Here is a 20756-nt window from a genome sequence, read left to right on the forward strand (position 1 = left end):
CTCTTGTGGAACCTTAAAACCTCTCAATAAATCCATTATTGTAAAACAAAGACCAGCTGTTAATATTTTATGAGACTGATGAATATCTCTCCCCACTTTGGCAAGGTAAAATAAGAGTGAATGTTTATGGTATAATAATTAGCATCTTTGGAGATAATTCAAAAAAGATGTAGGTAAGTCTTGACTAGAGATGTCAAAAACAAGGAAAATAGACTTCCCTTTTCAAGACTGACATGAAGCCATGGTTGTCACATATGAGATCTATGAATATTTAATGCAGTGTGGAAATTAAAATTTAATGTACTCAAGTCCTATATGACAAAAGTACTTGGCACATTTCTTTCAAAATAAAATAATAAAAACGTTTAACTACATTCTATGATTTTGACCCTGAAACCTCTACATTTTGCAGTTCTGAAAGAATGCCAAACTCTATCCTACAGCATTAGCATAATAATTTCAGAAATTGCATATGTAAATCTACATGCCAACAACAAAATAAAAGCAGCCTGTTTTTCAAAGCTGTTATGAGACATGGAATCCCTTCATGTATTGACCATTAACCGAAGAATTTATTACAAATGATTTCTTAAAAGGAAAAGCAATGTTGCCCAGAGTTTGATTCTCAATTGACTATTTTTTTTTTCTTTACTGAGGATACACAATATATGTTTTTGAATAAATCAAACAGCTAACATTGAATAATTTATTATAATAACAATGTGACAACAAGGTTAAAAATAATTTACAATGACTAACTCCTGAAGTCAGTACAGAGGTAGACCAACACTGTCTTGATAAATGAGATTTGAATTGAGTACTACCTTTTCCAGCACAGTACCAGATTTGTTGATCCAGAAGGTTCTTTTTGGGTCTGCATTCATAACTGGCAAGCAAATTCATTATTTCACTGTACAGCAGGGCCATTATTGCACACACATAAAAAGTGCATATTACATAAAGTTGCTCCCTGATTAAATCACCGTTTGTTTCACAAGCAAATGGCTGAGGATTGGCTTCTGTCAAGGCATGGGCAGACAGCACAGTTGGCTCAGTCTTTTCCAACCTTGTTTTGGTGGGAACAGCTCTGTATAGATGAACTGAATTTGATTCTCCTCCCATGCCCAGTGAAAATTATACAAAACATTGGCAAGCCCAGCTAATGCCTGAATTTGTAATGAAATCTCAAATGAGCCAATACCTTTTCTTTCTGTAATTCTAACTAAAATGAGCTAATTTAAATCTCTGGTATATAACACAGCTCTTCAACACTCCAAAATTATTTCACCAAGCAGGAAGCTTTAGCATTCTACATGCATGTTGGAGGATAAGAATAAAAACTTTTCACTTTAAATCATCTATTTAATGAAATCATGTATTGTTGATACTTTGTACAACATTTAGGTCCCTCTATTTACAAGAGGCTTTGTAATTATCTTTTTGGGTTATATGTAGAATTAAAAGTCACATGATTTTGTTCTACATTGTAATTATCAGCTTAATTTCATTACTCAATGTAAACAATTCTGTACGCTTTTAAAGTTGCCTGCAGTGCTTTTAAAACCAAAAGAAAATCTGAGTCAGAAGGACAGCTTAATTATTTATTTGATTTTATGTAGCTTGGGTCTGAGTTTTTTAAAATGCATTCTATTGCCTTGTTCTAAGAAAAAGAGGGAAGTTTTAATTTGCTCTAATTGTATAACATGTTTTGTAGTACTGACCAGTTCATTGAAATATTATCAAGTAATATATTAGAAACTAAGTTCCTAGACATAATTCTGAAATTCATTAAAAAAAAACCAAATAAATCAAAAGATAAGTAGTTAATAACTGTCATTCTTCTCAAGCAGAATAATTTCTTATCTATTAACAATTCCTTTAAAATAAACATTTGGAAAATGTACCATATTGGTCAGAGGTTATTTTCAATTTATTATAGCATGCAATTTTTTGGTTTGTGTTTTTTTAAAATTTAAATCAGTTCAGAATATGAAAATAGGTGTTTATTGTGAAAATTAGCAAGAATGATGGCTGAGAACTAAGACAAAGTTAATATTTGCCTTGAATGATAATTCTTTCTTAAACAGTCATTTAAATTCTACACATAAAGATTTGTGACTTATAAAATTAAGCAAAAGTTTTCAATCTGTCTCAAATTCTTTTTCACACACTTTTGGTTTGTCTTTTTGTTGTTGCTTTCTTGCTTTTTGGCTAAACTTCTATTTCCTCTGTTCCATTTAAATCCATCAGAGAAGTTAAAAAAATTGTTGTTGGAAAAAAAAAAAATCACTTTAATTTAAATTCCTTTGGTCTTTTTTCCTGGTACATATCTCTGGATTGGTAAAATAATTCTTCAGAAAGACCTGTCTTATCAAGCTGAATGTCAGCGAAATTGTCTTTTTCCATTACTGAGCAATCAACAAATTCTTCAAAGATTACATCATGGACACAGATAGTGGGAAGAATTGGACCATTTCTCACACAGTCAGCAAGACAATGTTGCTAACAAGTATTTAAAACTTAAGATATGGAAGCCATGTCTGCATTCACTCTGGAATATTTATCATCAGCCTTCTCTAACAGGTGTGTAAAGCCTCAGACATAGAGACATAGAGAATTTAATTAGGAATTCCTTATTATAACTTTTCTATGAAAAAACTCAGTCTTCCTCTTATAATCTTATTTTATTTAACACCTTTATATCTCTTAACTTTATAAAACATGATGATTGAGTGATTAGGCAATAGTAATTGAAAAAAGATATGAAGTCCACAGAACTTTTGTAATTCATTGTGAATTTAGAAAGCCAAGTCAAATTAGGAAAAAAAAAAATTGCCATTTGTCCATTTTTCAGCAGTTATCTGGTATTTTGTTTATTTTCATTCATGACCCAAGATGTGAGTTTGCTTTTTCATCCTTCATGTGGGTCTAGCTAAAAACTGTGCCCACTTAAATTAATCACTATGAAGATCTTTAAAAATGCTCCAATGGTTTTTTGATGAGAACTGAATTCAACAGCATCTGTTATGTCATATTTCTGTAGTTTTCTCAGTGATTGAAATAGCATGCTGCACCATCTTTCTAGATATTTTTATTGCCTATAAATAATTTTTGTTCATCATTTTTACATTAAAGAATAATTTCATTAAGTATGAGGTACTTTTAAGTAAATCCCAGCTTGTCAGGAAATATTTTTAAAATTGTTCAAGAAAATTATTCATAAGAAACTGTTTCAGAATTTGTTACAAAAATGATGCAAAATAGGAATATTTGCATCTTATCTTGCTATTAATTGATCTGAAAATTTTTCGGCATATTTTTTCCAACATTTATGCATCTTCATCACTTACATGACTTGGAAACAAAAAGATTGAAAGACTGAGCATTCCTAGGGAAAAATAATAGAATTTTTTCCTTAAACCTTTTAACAGTTTCTGTTGAATCTCATCTGTTCTCCATATATCCATGAAGATATTTAACTTTATTAACACAAGAAATAAAAGAAAATATCTCTTCTATGAGATAACAACTCATTTAGCTCATAATCTTGTTTAAAGATCTTAAATTGATGAGACAGTCTTTTTATGAACTGTGTTTTTTGCTATGTGTATGAGCTCACCTGTTATGCACATGATCAGTTTCTCCTTCTAACTAAGGAGATTGGCACTGCTGGGGCAGAGAGGGGCTGGAAATTCCCTCAGGGATTGGGAAACAGGGTGAGCCAAGGCAGTCAGTGCTTTCCCCAGTGGGACACAGTCCCACAGGAGCTGATAACAAGGCTTATCAACAACTTCCAATAAGGCAAGAGATGAATCATGTCTTGAGTTATCCTAGAGGTTCAGTCAGGAGCAAGAGACGGAGCCAGAGACAAGGTTAGAAACCAGCCCAGCACAAACTACTACCTGAAGTTAGCTGAAAAGGGATTTTTCAAAATCTTTCCCCAGATGGAAACAAAGATCTGGGCAGTAAGGTCTAAGCTTCAGTGCAAAAGAGTTTATGCCTTTTTAACTAAGGAGTCTTGAAACTATTTCACAACAACAGCTGTAAACTGTACATTAGAATATTCTGGAGACCACCATAGACTTCCATTTGCAATCTATTTTTTTTTTTTTCTTGTTTAAAAGAAAAGCCACAGACTCCATATATAGGTTTGGGTCCTGTTCCTCAAAGGACAAGGGTAGGAAGTTAATCACACATGAAGTTCTGTGGAAGTGTAAGACATCACCACACTGAGCCTCTGCAATAAACTCAGCCCACGTTTTTGTCATGCTCTGGCTTAGGCAGCCTGAACTCATTTGGTTGCAGGAAGTCAGCAGCTACAGTTATACTCACTTATGCTCTCATGGCAAAAAAAGGCCAAGGGTATCTTGGTCTGCATTAGACAAGACATTTCCAGCAGGGTAAAGGGGGTGATCCTTCCCCACAGCAGTTGTAAGGCCTCTTCTGGAATACTGCATCCAATTCTGGGTCCCTCAGGAAAAAAGAAACATGGACATACTGAAGAGAGTCTAAAAGGGGTCATGGAGGGGATTAAGGTACTGAAGTGTGTCTTTTATGAGAAAAGTTTGGGAGACCTGTCACTGCTTAGCCTGGAGAAGAGAAGGCTCAGGGGTGACTTTTTAATTATGTAAATACCTGAAGGGAGAGAATAAAAAGCAGATGGAGAAGCAATGGGCACAAATTGAACAACAGGAAGTTTCCTCTGAACATCAATGAACACTTTTTCACTGTGAGGGTGACTGAGCACTGGAACAGGGTGCCAGAGAGATCATAAAATCTCACTCCTTGGAGTTGTTCAAACAATGTCTGGAGTGGTCCCAGGTGTCCTTGCTTGTGCAGGGGCTTTGGAAGAGATGGCCTCCAGAGGACCCTGCCAACCTCAACTGTCCTGTGATCCTGAGACCTGTAAGGATTATGATAAACACTGAGCCCAGCATTCTATGTTCGAGACATATTTGATTTTCCATGACTTTTGCCATTTCAGTCACATGTCATAAGGAGTAAATGTGGCCTTTTTCTGCCAGTGTTCAAGTTGCCTGGATGGAGCTTCCAGCTTTGGACTGTGGAATAAGTGCAGTAGTGTTCCCAGGGTAATATACTGCCTCTCTCTGCAGGATACATTGAAAGAGTGTGATTTGTTTCACCAAAGTGTGATGCTCACACCAGGAAGGCTGGATTCCCATTCAGTATACATTAAATCCTGTTTATACTGTGTATCTTGCCTTACTGATAGACAGACATGATTATTACTCTTTTTGTTTAAAAGAAAAGCTACAGTTAGGCTCCATGTATAGGTTTGGGTCCCGTTCCTCAAAGGACAAGTAAGGGTAGGAAGTTAATCACACGTGAAGTTCTGTGGAAGTGTAAGACATCACCACACTGAGCCTCTGCAGACATGATTATTTCTCTTATGTATGTGTAAAATCCATTTATTTAGTCTTGTACAATTAGTTTGGCAAAGGGCTGATTTTCACTTGCAGACTTTCACAGCAAAATCTGCAGACATAAATTAGAAATCTGTTTATTTGAAGTATTTTGCAGGGCAAAATGGGATATGAGAGACTTGAGCTCCAAGTATCATCTCATTCTTATGGTTAGCTGTGTCCTGTGAGCCTGTGAATGTAACTGTGTATTTTATAGTTGTTCTTTAATTTACAATAAAGACATTTCTGGAGACCAGCAAACACCACCTTGGAATTTAAAATGTATGTACAAGCTCTTTAATTTATTCATGTTTTCAAAAAAAAGGGATGTGTGATAACTTAGTTAGTTCCAGAAGGCTTTTTACACTGCCAGTAAGGACCAGACCCTTGAACTAGAGCAACTCTCTGCCTACTCAAAATCTGCAAATATAAAAAGCAGGAACCCAGTGGGTGGACCACTGCCAATATTCTCACAATTGTGCAAAATTGCTTTGTCAGTATCAGTCTGACTGCACTGGGTAACTTCTGCCAGAGTTTAACACAAAAAGCTTCCTGAGCCAGGAAGATAGACCAGTCTGTGAAAGCTTGAATCAACATTTGGGTAGCTTCATGTTACTGGTTTTGCTTTTGTGTTACTATGCATCTGCTTTGCTCATTTCCCAATTCCTGACTTTGTTTTTTAAAATCCTTTCTGATCACATTACATACAATTAAATTACTTCACTGAACAAATCTTGTTCATAAATTTGCCTTATTGATTGTCCAGAACACAGTGCTTCAAGAACCCAGTGTGCTGCAAGGCTCCTGTACAGCTCTGCAAGAAAATAAAATGATTTATTCTAATGGATGACCTATTTATGATGGAAAAACAAATCTAATTTCAATTACTGCTCTAATTAGGATGACTCATGAAAACTGGAGCTTTTGTTTTAGTATAGGTCAAAAAACAATGGAGAATGATAATTATTCATTATACAGACTCCTTCTATCTGTTTTTTACCAGTATAAATAATATATTTCAGTTTGTGTTTTTGTTGATAATGAATTTTTTAAGACAGAATGGATCTGTAAACCACTTTTGTTATTCTTTTACAGATGTCTGCAAAAGGACATCATTATTGTGACTGATAAAAATACATGGTATAGACATTAACAGTGAAAGAAAAAGATTATATGCTACATCAGGTTTCTGTTTATTAGAAAGATTTTAAGCTGAGTACAGACCAAAGAAGCAGCAGCAGGGTGAGCACTGCTGGAGCAGGAAAGGCTGACTGTGTGCCCTGGCATAGTGTCTGATCTCCAGAAAAGCCACACGAGGACACGTGGCCATCAGCAAGGGGTGGTGGTGGCACAACAGAGCAGGTGCTGCTCCTAGAAACAGCGATCACCTGCCCACTCTTTCACATGGAGGAGGCAGAAGTGCAGCTCCCCAAGGACACGTCCCTGACTCTTTTTTCAGTCCAGGTCTGCCCTGTTTGTCGTCCATCCTTCTCTGTGAAGCTCCTAGATCTAGGTAGGTCCCAGTCTGTGATCCTTGGTGTGATCCTTCATTGCTTAAAATTCTGAAAGCATAAAGAGCTTTAACTGCAATTGTCACTTAAGATCCTTGTGAAAGCAGCACCTTTCATGAAGGAAGGTGAGTTCTTGTCAGTATGAATTGCATGAATGCCTAGAGTGGCTCTTGATACCTCTGTGTCCCAACGACAGATATTGAGAACTAATTTCAAAAAGCTGTTCAATATATAAAACCCATCAGTTCTGTAGCCTCTGATAATATCTTAGTACAGATCTTAAGGTTATTGTTTTATTTTGCAGCAATAATTCAGAGTCCTTGGGGATTTTGAGTGGCCATTCTGTGGACAAGCAAACTCCAGAGAAAGAAAGTGTGCATTTCCATCACAATTCATAGCTGAATATATTTTCTCTTAATAAAGGGTGAATGACATGAGGCCTTGTCTAACTGCTCTAAACTGAAGAAGTTTCTGAAGCCCTCTGAGAAGCTGATGAGCATTTTCAGTTCTTGTTCTCAATACTGGTTTGGAGAAAAGTAAAATCTGGAAAATAATATTTATGTCTTAAGATTAACTTCTACTCGTGTTTACAATCTGTGAACAAAACTCTTCAAGATATGTGAATTCCCAGAGGAAACTCATTTATATTGAAGGGTTGAAGCATCAGGGGATAATCTTTGAGAAGTGATGCCTCTCAGCATTTAATGAAAGTGATGCAAATCAACCCAGCCCTTAATTCAGCACTGTGTCTAGAAGTCTTAAATAAAGACCTTTTTCTCAATTTAAAGGGAATAAATAAAATCTTTAAGCAATGAAGCAACAATAGGAAGAACACATTAAAATCAGCTGGCACATTATTTACAAAAATAGCCTTGCAAATGTGTTGGTTAAGTCAGTGACGTGGGGAGAAAAAAGAACAAATGTTCCTTCCTTTCTTCAGTTCTTTTATGCTATCCATTGTCAATGTGCTCAGAAGGTGGTCCTTTATTTGGTAGGAAATATGTCAGAGTAAATGTGTACTTCTCTACTGCTAAATATTAGATCTTTTTAGAGAATATACATCTTAGTTCAAGACATTTTTTAAGGAAAACTCCAGTTCCAGAAATCCTGAGCATGCAGTACTTCAGCTAGGAAACCAACCCAAAACAGGCCTTTCAGATAAATTAAGAAATGAGTTTACTCAAAGACTGGTGTTCTGAGTTTTAGAATGATAGTTCTTTTATTTTTGTTATGAGGTCAGTGCTGTTTGGTGTAGTTTATTTTGAGAAGAAGAATAGTAAAGAACTGAAGCAACCTAAGAAATTAATTTCTACTATATTTCTAGTATTTTGTAATAAATGGTCTTCTAGGATTTCTCAGGTTATAAGTCATAGGAGTATGAATATTTTGGTACAGCTAACATAAAATACAGCTTTCTGAAAAATTGTTTGAAAATCCATTCAAAGGGAAATGGGAGTCTGTCCAATAATTTTAGTGGGAAAATTCCTAATTTCTGATCCAGGGAGATCAGGATTTGGCTGAAGCTACCAAAGGATTGGAATTAAGCTTAAAAAAAAAAAAATAAAAAAATTATACTCTACAAGCATACTGTATAATGAATACCAGAACTTAAAGGGAGAACATCTCTTTTCCAAAGGGCCTCCTTGCCCATGCTTGTGTCATTAGATTTCTAACAGCTTCTCCTCCAAGCGCTAGTGTCACAGTTGTTTACTGTCTGAGATCAAAACTCACTGCACTGAAACCATTTCAGTGTCTATAAGAGAATAATTATGTTTGCCAAGAGTATAGAATAATAGCAGAAGTAAGGTGTTATTGATATCTATTTAGAAAAAAAACCTGAAAACTTTGATATCGGATTTCTGAAATCACAGTTAAACTGTTACTTTCATGATCAACATGATGTCTGACTCAGTAGCTCAAAACAATGAAATCTTACCTTTTTTAACAGATTAAAAATTCCATTTGATGCCACTGGGAGAGCTGCACTTCTTCAAATTAACTAAAGAGTGAACATGAATTTCTAATATTAGTTTTATCTACAGGGAAGTTGATTTTCAAATAAAAGTATTTTCATTTTCAGACTTCCAGTGTACTCAGACAATAACCTCTACATTGATTTGTAAAATTACATACGTGCCTGTCATATTGACCTTATGTGTTACAAATCCATAGTAAATAATTAGCATGAATAGTTAACATAAGCCAAGGAAAAGGCAATTTGGCATTTAATTGAGGGTTTCTGTGCTGAAGAAATAACCCTGTCTTAGCTTACTGGAAACTTTTTTGTTTTGTTCAACTCTGAAACATCATGGAGGCTTTGATCAGTTAGAGATTTAGTTTTAACCCTTGTAAAATATAACTTGTTTGATTGCCTCATTATTTTGTGGTCTACAAAAAAGTGACTGAATCACTGCAAGTACTTATCAGGTACTGATGCCTTTTACATTTGTTAAAACATTCTCCCTCCTATTTTTGGTCCTTCTGCTATCTGGGTGCAGACACATCCTCAGAATTTGTTGTTGTTGTTTTTTAGAGATATGTTAACATATATATTTTTTCTTCTATTCTTTTTCCTAATCATTCTTTCAGAAGTATGCCAATACCTTCAAATAGATATAGTTCTCAAAGACTGTAAAAGTATAATTTCAAGGGCTGTTTGTCTCAACTAAACATATAGGAATTAATTCACCAATCCCTTTTTTTAGCATTAGTCTGGAACTGTAAAAGGGAGTAAAATTATAGTGGAAAACTGATGCATACCAAAAATAGATGGAAAATATCCTTGTGACTAATCCTCTCTGAGTTGTACTTTCGCATTTTTCTGCCGCTTTGATAGAAATCAACAGGTTATTCCACTGAGTTCTGTGGGAATTGGTCTAACCCATCAACAAATTCCTCTGACTTTGGCATACAAAAAAGAAGTTTCAGTCCTCTTAGGGAAATCTGTGTCTCTGCAGAATGAAAAGAAAAAACAAACCCAAAAAACCAACAAAATTCCAACTTATTCTCTAAGGCCCAGGACTTGGCTTAGGCCATTGCTAAGAGCTTGGTACTAAGAAGTTCAGTATGAACATGAATACAGATGATAAAACACACACCACTTCAAAGTTTTTACCTGTCTTGCTGTCTGCACACAGATAAAACCAGAAGCCTGCCCCTGCTCTAACTACAACTGATAATTTCCTACTACAGTTGTCATAGTCATGCCTCTGAGATCTACCATAGAACTGTGTGCAGTGCTGCTTCTTCAGCTGCATAAATACTGAACAAATGAAATTGCAACACAGAAGACAAGGACTGACTATCTGGGGCTCTGTTTCAAAGCTGTTAATTACTGATTTTTCTAGTTCTATAATATTTTGTGCTTTGCTTTTCTCGTTTTTGTCCCTCGAGGCCTTCTCCTGCAGTTATCTGAAGTCATTTGACCTACTTGCTTATATGATTCCTTCAATAATTGTGATCTCTAGAAATCTAACAATGTAGGAAAGTTAGTAATTTAAAATATTTTTTAGCTTTCCTCAACATCAGAATGGTGGGTGTTAGTATACTCTTAAAATAATCTCCTTCAGGGGCTGCCAGAATTATAATAACGCTGAAATCCACAAAAAAATATGAAATTAAGTTAAATCTAAGTTGCAGATGAGATTTTGATTGTGATAATGTGTACCCTATGGAAGGATGAAAAATAGCAAAAAATAAAAAGGGATATAATAAAACTCCAGAGCATCAAGGATTCATTTCAGTAAGGCTGCTTCCAGGCAAACTCAAACTTCTTCACCATGAGTGGCTTCTATATATACTTAATAAATATTTCATTCCTACTGTTAAGTCTGTAAAATCCATCCCTCGTTATTGAAACTGTTGTTTTTGAAAGCTCACCTATTTATATCCACCTGCTTCACATGCACGAGTAGACTGCTTGATACAGAGATGAGACATAAATATAGATGTACATTAATCTCATTTTGACTGCAGTTACTTTTGGTATTACTAGAGTAAATCTAAAGTTACATTAGTATAAAACCAGTGGATTTGAAATCAGGTAATGTAAATCAGACATGAATTGACAGATTGATTGATCAGACATAAAACATCAGACATGCAGTTATGTTGCTGATGTGTTTGTTCATCATGCTGAATTCTCTCACAGAGACAATTAGGAATGCAACATGTGAGCTGTTAGAGAACAGTCAATAGAAACGTTTAGTATACTTTACTAAAAAGTACCTTTTGCATAAGGTTTAGGTACTGCTGCAAGGTTTTGAAGTCTGTGGCTTTTGAAGGAACTCAGGTGGCTAAGGATGCTGTCATTTTTCTTAAGCTGTTTCTCTATGTATAACTTTAGACATAAAATATTATGATATGCAATATATTATCTAATCCTTTGTCTTTCATACATTACATGATCAAAGACACTATGAAACCAATAATGAGAGTACCAAGAGCTCTGCTTTATTTAACTTAAAAGGAGAAAAAACGTTTAAACTGGGTCTGGTTTCAAAGTCTGAGGAAGGTTAAGTTCAATGTTTATAACTGTCTTGGTTCACAAGAATAAAGAATTCTCCTCACTTGGCATGGAATTATCCTCTATACCTCAACGCTCGAACACAGAAGCAAAGGGTTAAGTTTCCATTCAGAAATCCATTTCTAGAACCTATGTGAGACATATTGTCAAGTTTTTAAAAAAGTGACATAAATCTACCCATCTGTCTAAATTTTTAAGCTCTATGGTGATAGACATTTCCCAGACACTTGCAATTCTTTGGACAGTGTTAAGTAGAAAATCAGATTGTAGTGGTCTTTCTTAACCTTAACATTTATTAATGTAGCTTAAAAATTAGAGATAATAACAGTAAAGATTATGGTCAGACCTTTTCCATGAAGTGGAATTGGAATATAGCACTGTGGGGGAAAAAAAGAAAAAGAAACAGAAATGGAAACGTAAATTCACTGAAGCTCTGCAGAGCAGTACAATTGATCCCAGGTGTAAGTCACTGAGTGAATGCAAAGGGCCAAAAATTAGCTTTGTACACCACTGTTACCTTTGGGAGGAAAATTATGTTTAAATAGAAAAAGAAAAGTAATTAACTGAATGGAAGTAAGCAAAGTAAGGTACAATAGGACCTAGAACATGAAAGGATTATTCCCTCCTTCCCATTTCAGGAACCTGCTTGGGTCACCCATCTGGAACACAGTGAGACACTGAGAACCAGACTGTTGCATTTAAAGTGAATTTTTACCTCAGATAACCAGCAGATAAAAATATGAAGGAAAGATATAAAAAAATATTAAAACAAACCCCGAAGTATCTGCCTTACAGTTAAGTCCAGTTTTTTCTTTCAATTCAGCAAAAATCTCTTGCATGTGTGAAGGTTCCCACTCTTTAGCCCGTCATGAACTCTGATTGCTAGGAAGATGGGGATCTCAGCAGGCTTAGGTGAATGAAGGATCATTCTAGCTTCTTTCTCAAGGAGTGGACTACTTCCCCAAGAAAAGCAGCAGGAACATCTGTTCCAGCCACATTTAGGCAGTATAGCACTTTTCATGACAGAAATGTGTCTCCAAGGAAGATTTTGGCTCTGGGAAGAAGAAGGATATCTGAACCCAAACTTTCCAGAGTATCGGGTGGATGGGGAGTTCAGGCAGGTTTCTACTCCAAATGTGCCTTTCCCCAACCAGCATTCAGAGTGGTGTTTGGGGCCTGTGTGACACTTTCCAGAAGTGGCTGACTTTGTCTTGGTGCTGTGGCTGGGGTGCAAAGTTTAGCTGTGTTTTGTGGAGAGGTCTGACCCACTCTGTTTGTTTATCTCCCTCTGTGGTCAACTGAGATGGAGATGCTGCCAAAGGGTGGGTGGCTCATCCTTCCTCAGGAAGGAACATCTGGGACTGGTGGGGAAATCTCCTTGGGTTTGATTACTTCTGGCTGAAGAAGAACCCTGCATATTCAACTATGTATCTAACTTTCAGATGACTTAAATTATTTGAAATATCTGACTTAAATTCTGAGAAAAATTGTTTGGCCCAAACTTCCATATTCTAACAAGAGCTATTCATTGAATTTTTGTGATATCTGAGTTGAACTTCCTCAGGTATTCCTGCTGAACCTCATTTTATCTGTTCTTAACCCCACACCACCTGTTATATGTCCTTACTGACATCTTCTTGAGTTGCCCACTTACCACTTGGACAAAAAAAATTTAAAATTTTTATTCTTACTAGATTTGTATTCACCAAGTACTTATTTTATTTATTTATTTATTTATTTATTTATTTATTTATTTATTTATTTATTTATTTATTTATTTACTGGCAGAATTATCTAGCCCACTTTTATGCCAGACTTCTTAGCATGTGAATGTACATGATTTAATAAATTCAAATTTGCTCCAGCATCCTTTGGCAGTATGTTCAAATCCCTGAGGATTTCGGTTACGTACCCCAAGTTCCAATCCTACACATGTTCTCAATACAAGTGTCAGTAAATGGAGCTCCAGCAAGCATACTTGCCTTTCACCTTCAGCACATTCCTGTTTTCAGACTACACATATTTCAGACTTTATTTAAATGAGAAGAAACAGACAAACTTTGTTTCTTAAGATGTGTTTTCTATTCATGTGTTGTGCAAGGGATGCCATACAGGAAAAAAGTACATGGTTTATGCTTTCTGTGAACACTTCAGCAAGCAGAAACATAATTTCATATTTATAAAGCCAAAAGAAAAAAATATTTTGGAATGTCAGAGTCTGAATGTGTTTCCCTGCATTTAAGTGCAGAAGCAATTATGTTAGGGGCTTCAGGTTAGTTAAACAGAGTTTGTTTTTCCTTGTTTATTTGTGTGCATGAGTGAGAAAAGCGTTACTATATATGGGATTTTTTGGTTAATTTTTATACAAAACAAAGTATGCAAAAGTCAAAAGTCTTATTTATTTTCTTGCCCATTGGATCAGGGCCACAGACTCAGAAAAACAATGTGGTCAAGATCCAAGAATTTATTTAGAAGAATACAGCTGCCTTTGATGTCTAAATAATTTAAACTAAAACTTCTGAAAGGGTTTGAGACACTAAAATTAAAGTTTTATTTCTACAAAGTTTTATTGATCTCTGAATTTCTTGACACTATCATCACTCCTCACTGATACTTTTCAGATATAGTCTTAGTACAAGGAATTATTTTGTTTAATAAACATTTATAATGGAGATGAGATTATCAGTCTCCATCTTAAAAAAAATTAAAAACTTTAACAGAAAAGCATGGATATACTGATACTGCAATAAATTTATAGCTTGGACTAGTTAGCACCTGGGATACTAACAAGGGAGTTCAGATGCTTTCCTACTGTAGTTCTTGGATTTCAATCTTCATTTCAAATGGGCACCCTACACTTCCGATTTAGACACTTCCTATGAAAGTCGTGTTGAAGACGTTGGCTATAATCTGAGTGACATGAGGCACATCAACCTCTCCTTCCTGGAAAGCAACTTCTGATTCCAGCAACAGGGTTTCCAGAAACATTTGGATCCCTCTGGAATCTGCAGTAAATAATTTGTAATTATTAGAGGAATCATCCCTTCCTTGTGCATTGTGTCGTTCTGTTGTACAATGTGGTATTATCTAGTGAAACTGGTCCCAAATGTAAAACCTTGACAGAAATAAAAAAAGTATTGTAGTAATGCAAAAGACAGTTCCTTCTACCATTGCCTAAGGACACCATCTTCTTACATTTTGACCATAGGTCACGACCTAATACCAGAAATAGGGCAGAACCACATTTTATATATGATTGACTCAACTGGACTGCTGATTCTCAAGTAAAAATTACAAAGAAAACTCTTGAGTTAGCAATTGGACACCAGTATAAAAAATATTTAGAGCAAAATCACTTCTGAGGCAGTCAGAAGAACTTTAATGCATGAAAGTAACACTGAATCATAACTACTGGTATCCAAATAGATAATGGCTAGCTTGCATAGCTGCATGTCTTCCTGAGAAGGAGAAATCTTTTTCATGTAATTAAAACTATGGAACTATGGAACACTTATAGCATTAGCAAGTATCAGCTGAGGCCTCCTGAAACAACTTTTAATTAAAACACAAAGTTTAATGATAAAATCTATGTTCTTTTTCAACATTTTAATTACATTAGGAGGTAATGCCATTTGGTGATACACTGAAGTGCAGAAGAAATGGCTGTTCAGACCCTTATGGGACCGGTTCACAGTAGTCAATTTCAATGCTTCAATAACTGCTACTTACACTGCTCACCTGTGTTTGCATCAGAGAAATTCTTTCAGCCCAGGGACCAGATCCCTTTCAGACAGAAACTAAACCAGATGACACTCTCCAGAGGGTCTCCTAATGATCCCCAGATTCTAATGGGCACATAGCTCATGGAAACAAACCAGAGCTATTCTGAACTGCACCCCCAAAATGCAGATATCTGGATTAGGGGAATTTAGCAAAGTATCCGAAGGGAGTGTGTCAGGAGGATGAAGCCAGGATATTCTCAGTGGTGCCAAGCAATAGGACAGAAGACAACAGGTAGAAAATGATACACAGGAATTTTTCCCTGCATGAGGAAGAACTTCCTTACTGCACAGGCAACCACACATTGGCACAGAGAGGCTGTGGAGTCTCCCTCACTGGGGATATTCCACAACCCTCTGGATGCAATCCTGTGCCATGTGCCTGTGCCATGTCCCTGCTCGAGCAAAGTGGTTGGGCCAGGTGTCCACTGTGGTCCCCTTCAACCTTACCCATTCTGAATGAAATTCATTCATTTTAGAATGAATTTTTTATTCTCTAGATTTGTGCTGGGTATGTGCACTATGTACTGCTATATACATGCCACCACTATGTGTCTATGGACAGCACATAAAAGCAGATTTCTAATTAGATATAAAATACTAAAGGGAATAGTTTTCTAATTTAAGAGTCACAGTGAAGTACATTAAACTAATTGTATGTCATATTTTGAGGGTACTTTGCAGAGATTTTCCCCATCTCAGAAAGGCCCTTGCTGGGAAGCCAGTTTATGTTGTCTGATGTATTTCATTACAGGGAGATACTATTCTGAGCCTGACATCTATTGTGGCAAATATTCCATATCCCTTATGTTATTGATTTAGTTAAAAATATGTTTGGATTGCAAGGGAAAGTTAAATATTGCTGCTGCAGTACTAATATGTACCAATTTCAAATTGCTATCTTCACCAGAGAAACTGCAAAGCAGAGGAGAGACCTTACCTTTGTCACCTTTTAAGTAGGGCCAATTACACTGATGCAACACAGTCTTTTGTAATACTGTTCATAAATACAATTTCAAACAGAAACAAAACACAAAACATTGACCTGTGTTGATTGATAATTTGTTTATATCTTTTTCTGGATCAATTTACTAGAAGACCTGATATATTATTAAAATTAAATATTAGATTTATTTTCATGTAGTTTTATTCTCTTTGAAATGCAAAACCCTTTAAATAATGCATTATGTGCTTAGGCCCTCTTTGTGCAGTAAGACTTGTGAAAATGACACCTTTGGAGCATACACAGGTGCAAATGTATTTCACAGCCACCCTTAAAATAAATATAACTCAGACTTCTTCTGAAGAAACCCTTTAATTATGCATTACTTTTTATCTCATTATTTGTTTAAACATTCACAGTTTTTTTCAGAACTGACATTGAACCAGTAGTTTGTGTTTCTGTGTCCTGAAGGCATTGGTAATTCCAAAACACTTGGGAGATTTATGAACTGTAGCAGACAAGTTTTCTGAGTATCCCTAGAAGACCACACCAATTTATTAGCATGCCATTGTGACTTTTTAAAAATTAAAGGCAAAATAATGAGTTTTCTCATCCATCTTCTAAGACAGAAATTGCATTTTCCTCATCTCTCATAATACTTTTTTATGTCATATTCCTTTTATTGATCTTGGACTAGAATTGCATAGGAGGTTTCTTAGCAGGATTTATGAAATATTCAAATAGGATATCATAATCTGTTATAAAAATCCATTCCCTTGCTTTCTTTGATTTACTGTTTTTATGTACACATGATGCTGTTGCTGGGCCCTATCCTCAGCTGCTAAAAAAACAGTCAAACAACCAAAGAGATGCAATAGAGAGGAAAAATAGTATTATTTCATATGCTGGTGACCCTACCTCATTTTCTGCCATTCTGAGAATTTTGTTTCGTGCATGCCTAGCAGAGAAGAGACATCTTCTCCATGAGGATCATTTACACAAGTACTGACACTTTGTTCACTGTGAACTATTCACAGAAAACCAAAATAATTGAGCATTCTGAGAATACTTTTAGACTATTTGGGGGGAAATTTCCTTCTGTGATCACATCATGGATAACATCTTGGCCACAACCAGACTGAAATGACATTTCAATTATTTGGGTCAAACATGTTTGATTTCTGAATGAAGGGCCAGATAAGACAGATATAATATCGAGACTGATTTCTGTGAAATTAATTATTTCAGTATTATGTGTTATAATTGATTAAGAAATGAACAGGTTGGATCATGGCACTCTGAAGACAATAAGAATTTTTCCACTTAGTGAATATATCATTCTCAGACTAAAACTGTTAAGAGTCACAGGTGTCAGAGGTGCTAGAGTTTTCTAGATTTCACTGGAAGTTAGTGATCTTCTCCTCCTTGTCTTTGATGCCCATTTTTGTCATTGTCAGGTGTACACTTACACTGACCATCTGTTTTAATCATCAGTTATGAGTGGACTTTGCAATATGACCCTGCAGTGAAATCACAGTGAAGTGATTGCTTAAGAAGTCATTTAATGAATTTATTGGAAAAGTGATAATAGGAAATGCTTTTCAAATGTATTAAATAATTATCAAGAAAATGCAAGAAATTAGTAAATGGTACATTGTTTTTTATAGTAAAATTTGCAGCCTTGTTTCCAGGAAAAAAAATTATTTGTGAACTTCTGTTTTCATTTTAAAAAGCTAACTTCCTTTTTTCCTCCATTGTAAGTTTTTTCTGAAGGTAATAAAATAAAGAAAATAAAACTAAACAAATCAAGTAAATAAATTACAAAATATAAAAAATTGTCTTATGAAATACTGGTGAATTTGCGATGTCTTTGTTGATTTTCTCAATTCTTGTGCTCAACCAGGCTGTACTTTGTTTTTTCGGCCATTAAATAAAACCACTTTAATTTTCATGCAGCTCCAGGAGGACTAAAGCAAGATTATCTGAGTGAATTCAGCACAAAAAATAGAAAACTCACACAAAGATTAGTCCATACTGTTATCCCTGCTAATGCAAGTGGTCAACATTTCAGACCTTTTGGACATTTGGAAGGCAGCCATTCTGGACCTGACACAGTGGCATAAGTAGTTTATTCTGGATATCTGCCACAAAGAGCTTTTGAGTATCTTGTGACACCCTTAATAGAGATCAGTGTTTTCATGTTATTGTTTTTGACAGTCTTTATTTTTTAAAATTACTTCATTGGTGTTCCAGCTTGTCCTAAGCATGCTTGTTTCCCTGTTTTTTGACAGCATGCCATGTCAAAATATCTATCAGAACCATCACAACTCAGACAGAAAGGCATTGCAAATGTAAATATCCACATCTGCTACCTATGCATGTTTGCTTTCCAACAGCACAAAAAACTATCTCAGAAGTTCTGTCAGGGTAGAATTGGGTGCCAGAAGGGAGAAGTCGTGGGTACCATCATTCAATACTTCTGCTCCCAAATATGATCAGTGTCTTCAAAAGACAGATCTGTGCTTAGTTTTCAAACACTTCAAATGCATTTGTGACAATTGCAAAGGGTGTCACTGGACATCATATTTTCTATGTCTGCAAGAAATTTTTGAACAGCTAAGTAAATATTTGTCTGATTAATGCTGAATGTTTCTTTTCCATATCCTGTACAAATGGTCATTTTCTCAGTCATCCTCACTGTACTAATGATTTTTAATTCTATAATAATGATTAGGAAACAGAGATCTATGAAGAAATTTGCGCTGTGGATTTATCCTGAGAATACCCATCATGAGTCTCTTAAGTGTTTATACTGGCAGCCATTTAGTACTCATAATTATTGTAGTACTAATAAGTAAAATGAGAAAATATTTTTAAGCACTAGCTTTTTCAGTGTTTCAGTCCAGGCATATTTAAACACCACACCTTCAACATCTTATTTAATTATCTTAGCTAGAGTGAACATGAAAAAAGAGTGATATATGTAAGAGTCAAGAGGAATTCAGGGTATTTACAATCTGAACAAGAATTAAAAAAAAAAAATAAAATTGCTGAGCAGTATAATGGTTTATATTTTTTTTGGGAAGTCACTAACTTACATCTCCCAGGGTCCCCTTATAATCAGCAGAGAGATATAGATAATTTTAGGCCATAATCCAATTGGTCTACTTTATTTGTCTTCTTAAAATGAACTAAATAGCATCCTGGTCTTTAATGACTATTGTTTTTACAATGCTCAGATTTCCACTGATTTAAAAGAATGAAGCCAATAAATGTTTAAATTAATCAAGTGTCAGTCAAATTACTGAAATCAGCTTTGTTTTATCTTGCTGCATTAAATGGAAGATATAAGAACATAGATTTGCAAATTAATGAATCCTTCTCACTAACTTTAGTCAACTAAAATTAGCTTTCAGAAGACAATTGATTCCAACATCTTATCCATGTAATTTCATCCCTGGCACTATGGAGGTGAATGTTCTTTTTCATTGAATGTAGTGGGGGATAAGTTATTCATTTAGACTTAGACAAAAAAAATCTGGTGGTTAAAATTAAGCACATAAGCAAGAAACTTCCTTCAGGTATTAACTTTAAAAATACCTTTATGAAGATTTGAGCTATGATGATCAGTTGAAGAAATTGCCTTTGCAGAGGTGATAAACGACTTGAGGAACAAAGGTCACATTATTTGATGTTAATATTGGCGATTTTAAGTACAAAATGCTCAAATGGAAGGTCAGGGTATTCACACCTTTGATTTATTAGGGTCAGTCAGCCTCTGAGGTCAGTGAAAACACGAGGTGATACAGCACAAATGGAATTAAGTGATGAAGTAACTTGTATGCAGTATCAGAGCTACAATGATATACTCTGGCATGGATCATCTTCTTTTTATTTTGCTCTCCTTCAATACAGCTTTTTTCCAGTCATGTTATATATATAAATATATATCTCCAGTCTCCATCCCGTATTCTTGGCCAGCAGCAATGATTTCTTACTAGATTCAAACTCAGGTCCCTGAATTTGGAATACAGTTTTCACCTTTAACACCTTTCTGTATCAGGTGAGTAATGTTTCTGTAAAATTTCAGGAAAAGAAGCAAAGGGCCTTTTTTTTGAAGCTGGGCTAGGATGACTCTTCTGGTTCATACAATACCAATGTAGCACAAATAAGAAAAACAGCTCATTTAAGCAAAGGACATTTCAACACTGCTCGATGCTCTTTAGCTTTTTGGTACAACTATTTGTGCCAAATAATAATGATATTGGGAAAATATTCTGGTGCATTTCAAATTTTCTGTTAAGTAATTGTGTCCTCTGTATAGTAATTTCTACACTGAGAAGTTTTCATAAGAAACCATTTCCATATGAAATTAATAAAAACCATCTCCCTTTTTTAGATTGATGTAGATTTACGTGTCTTCTATTAGGAAATTCCTAACTTGTTTCATCTAGGCAAACATGCTCAAAATTAACTGCAGACTCAGTTAAGGAAATGTTTGCAATAATTCTTAGTATTTTCAAATCCTGTTTTGATGCCCTGCAAATTCATGAGTTAGAAATTGCTACAATTTAA

Source organism: Poecile atricapillus, chromosome 2 (genome assembly GCF_030490865.1).
Source record: "Poecile atricapillus isolate bPoeAtr1 chromosome 2, bPoeAtr1.hap1, whole genome shotgun sequence".
Classification (NCBI taxonomy): domain Eukaryota; kingdom Metazoa; phylum Chordata; class Aves; order Passeriformes; family Paridae; genus Poecile; species Poecile atricapillus.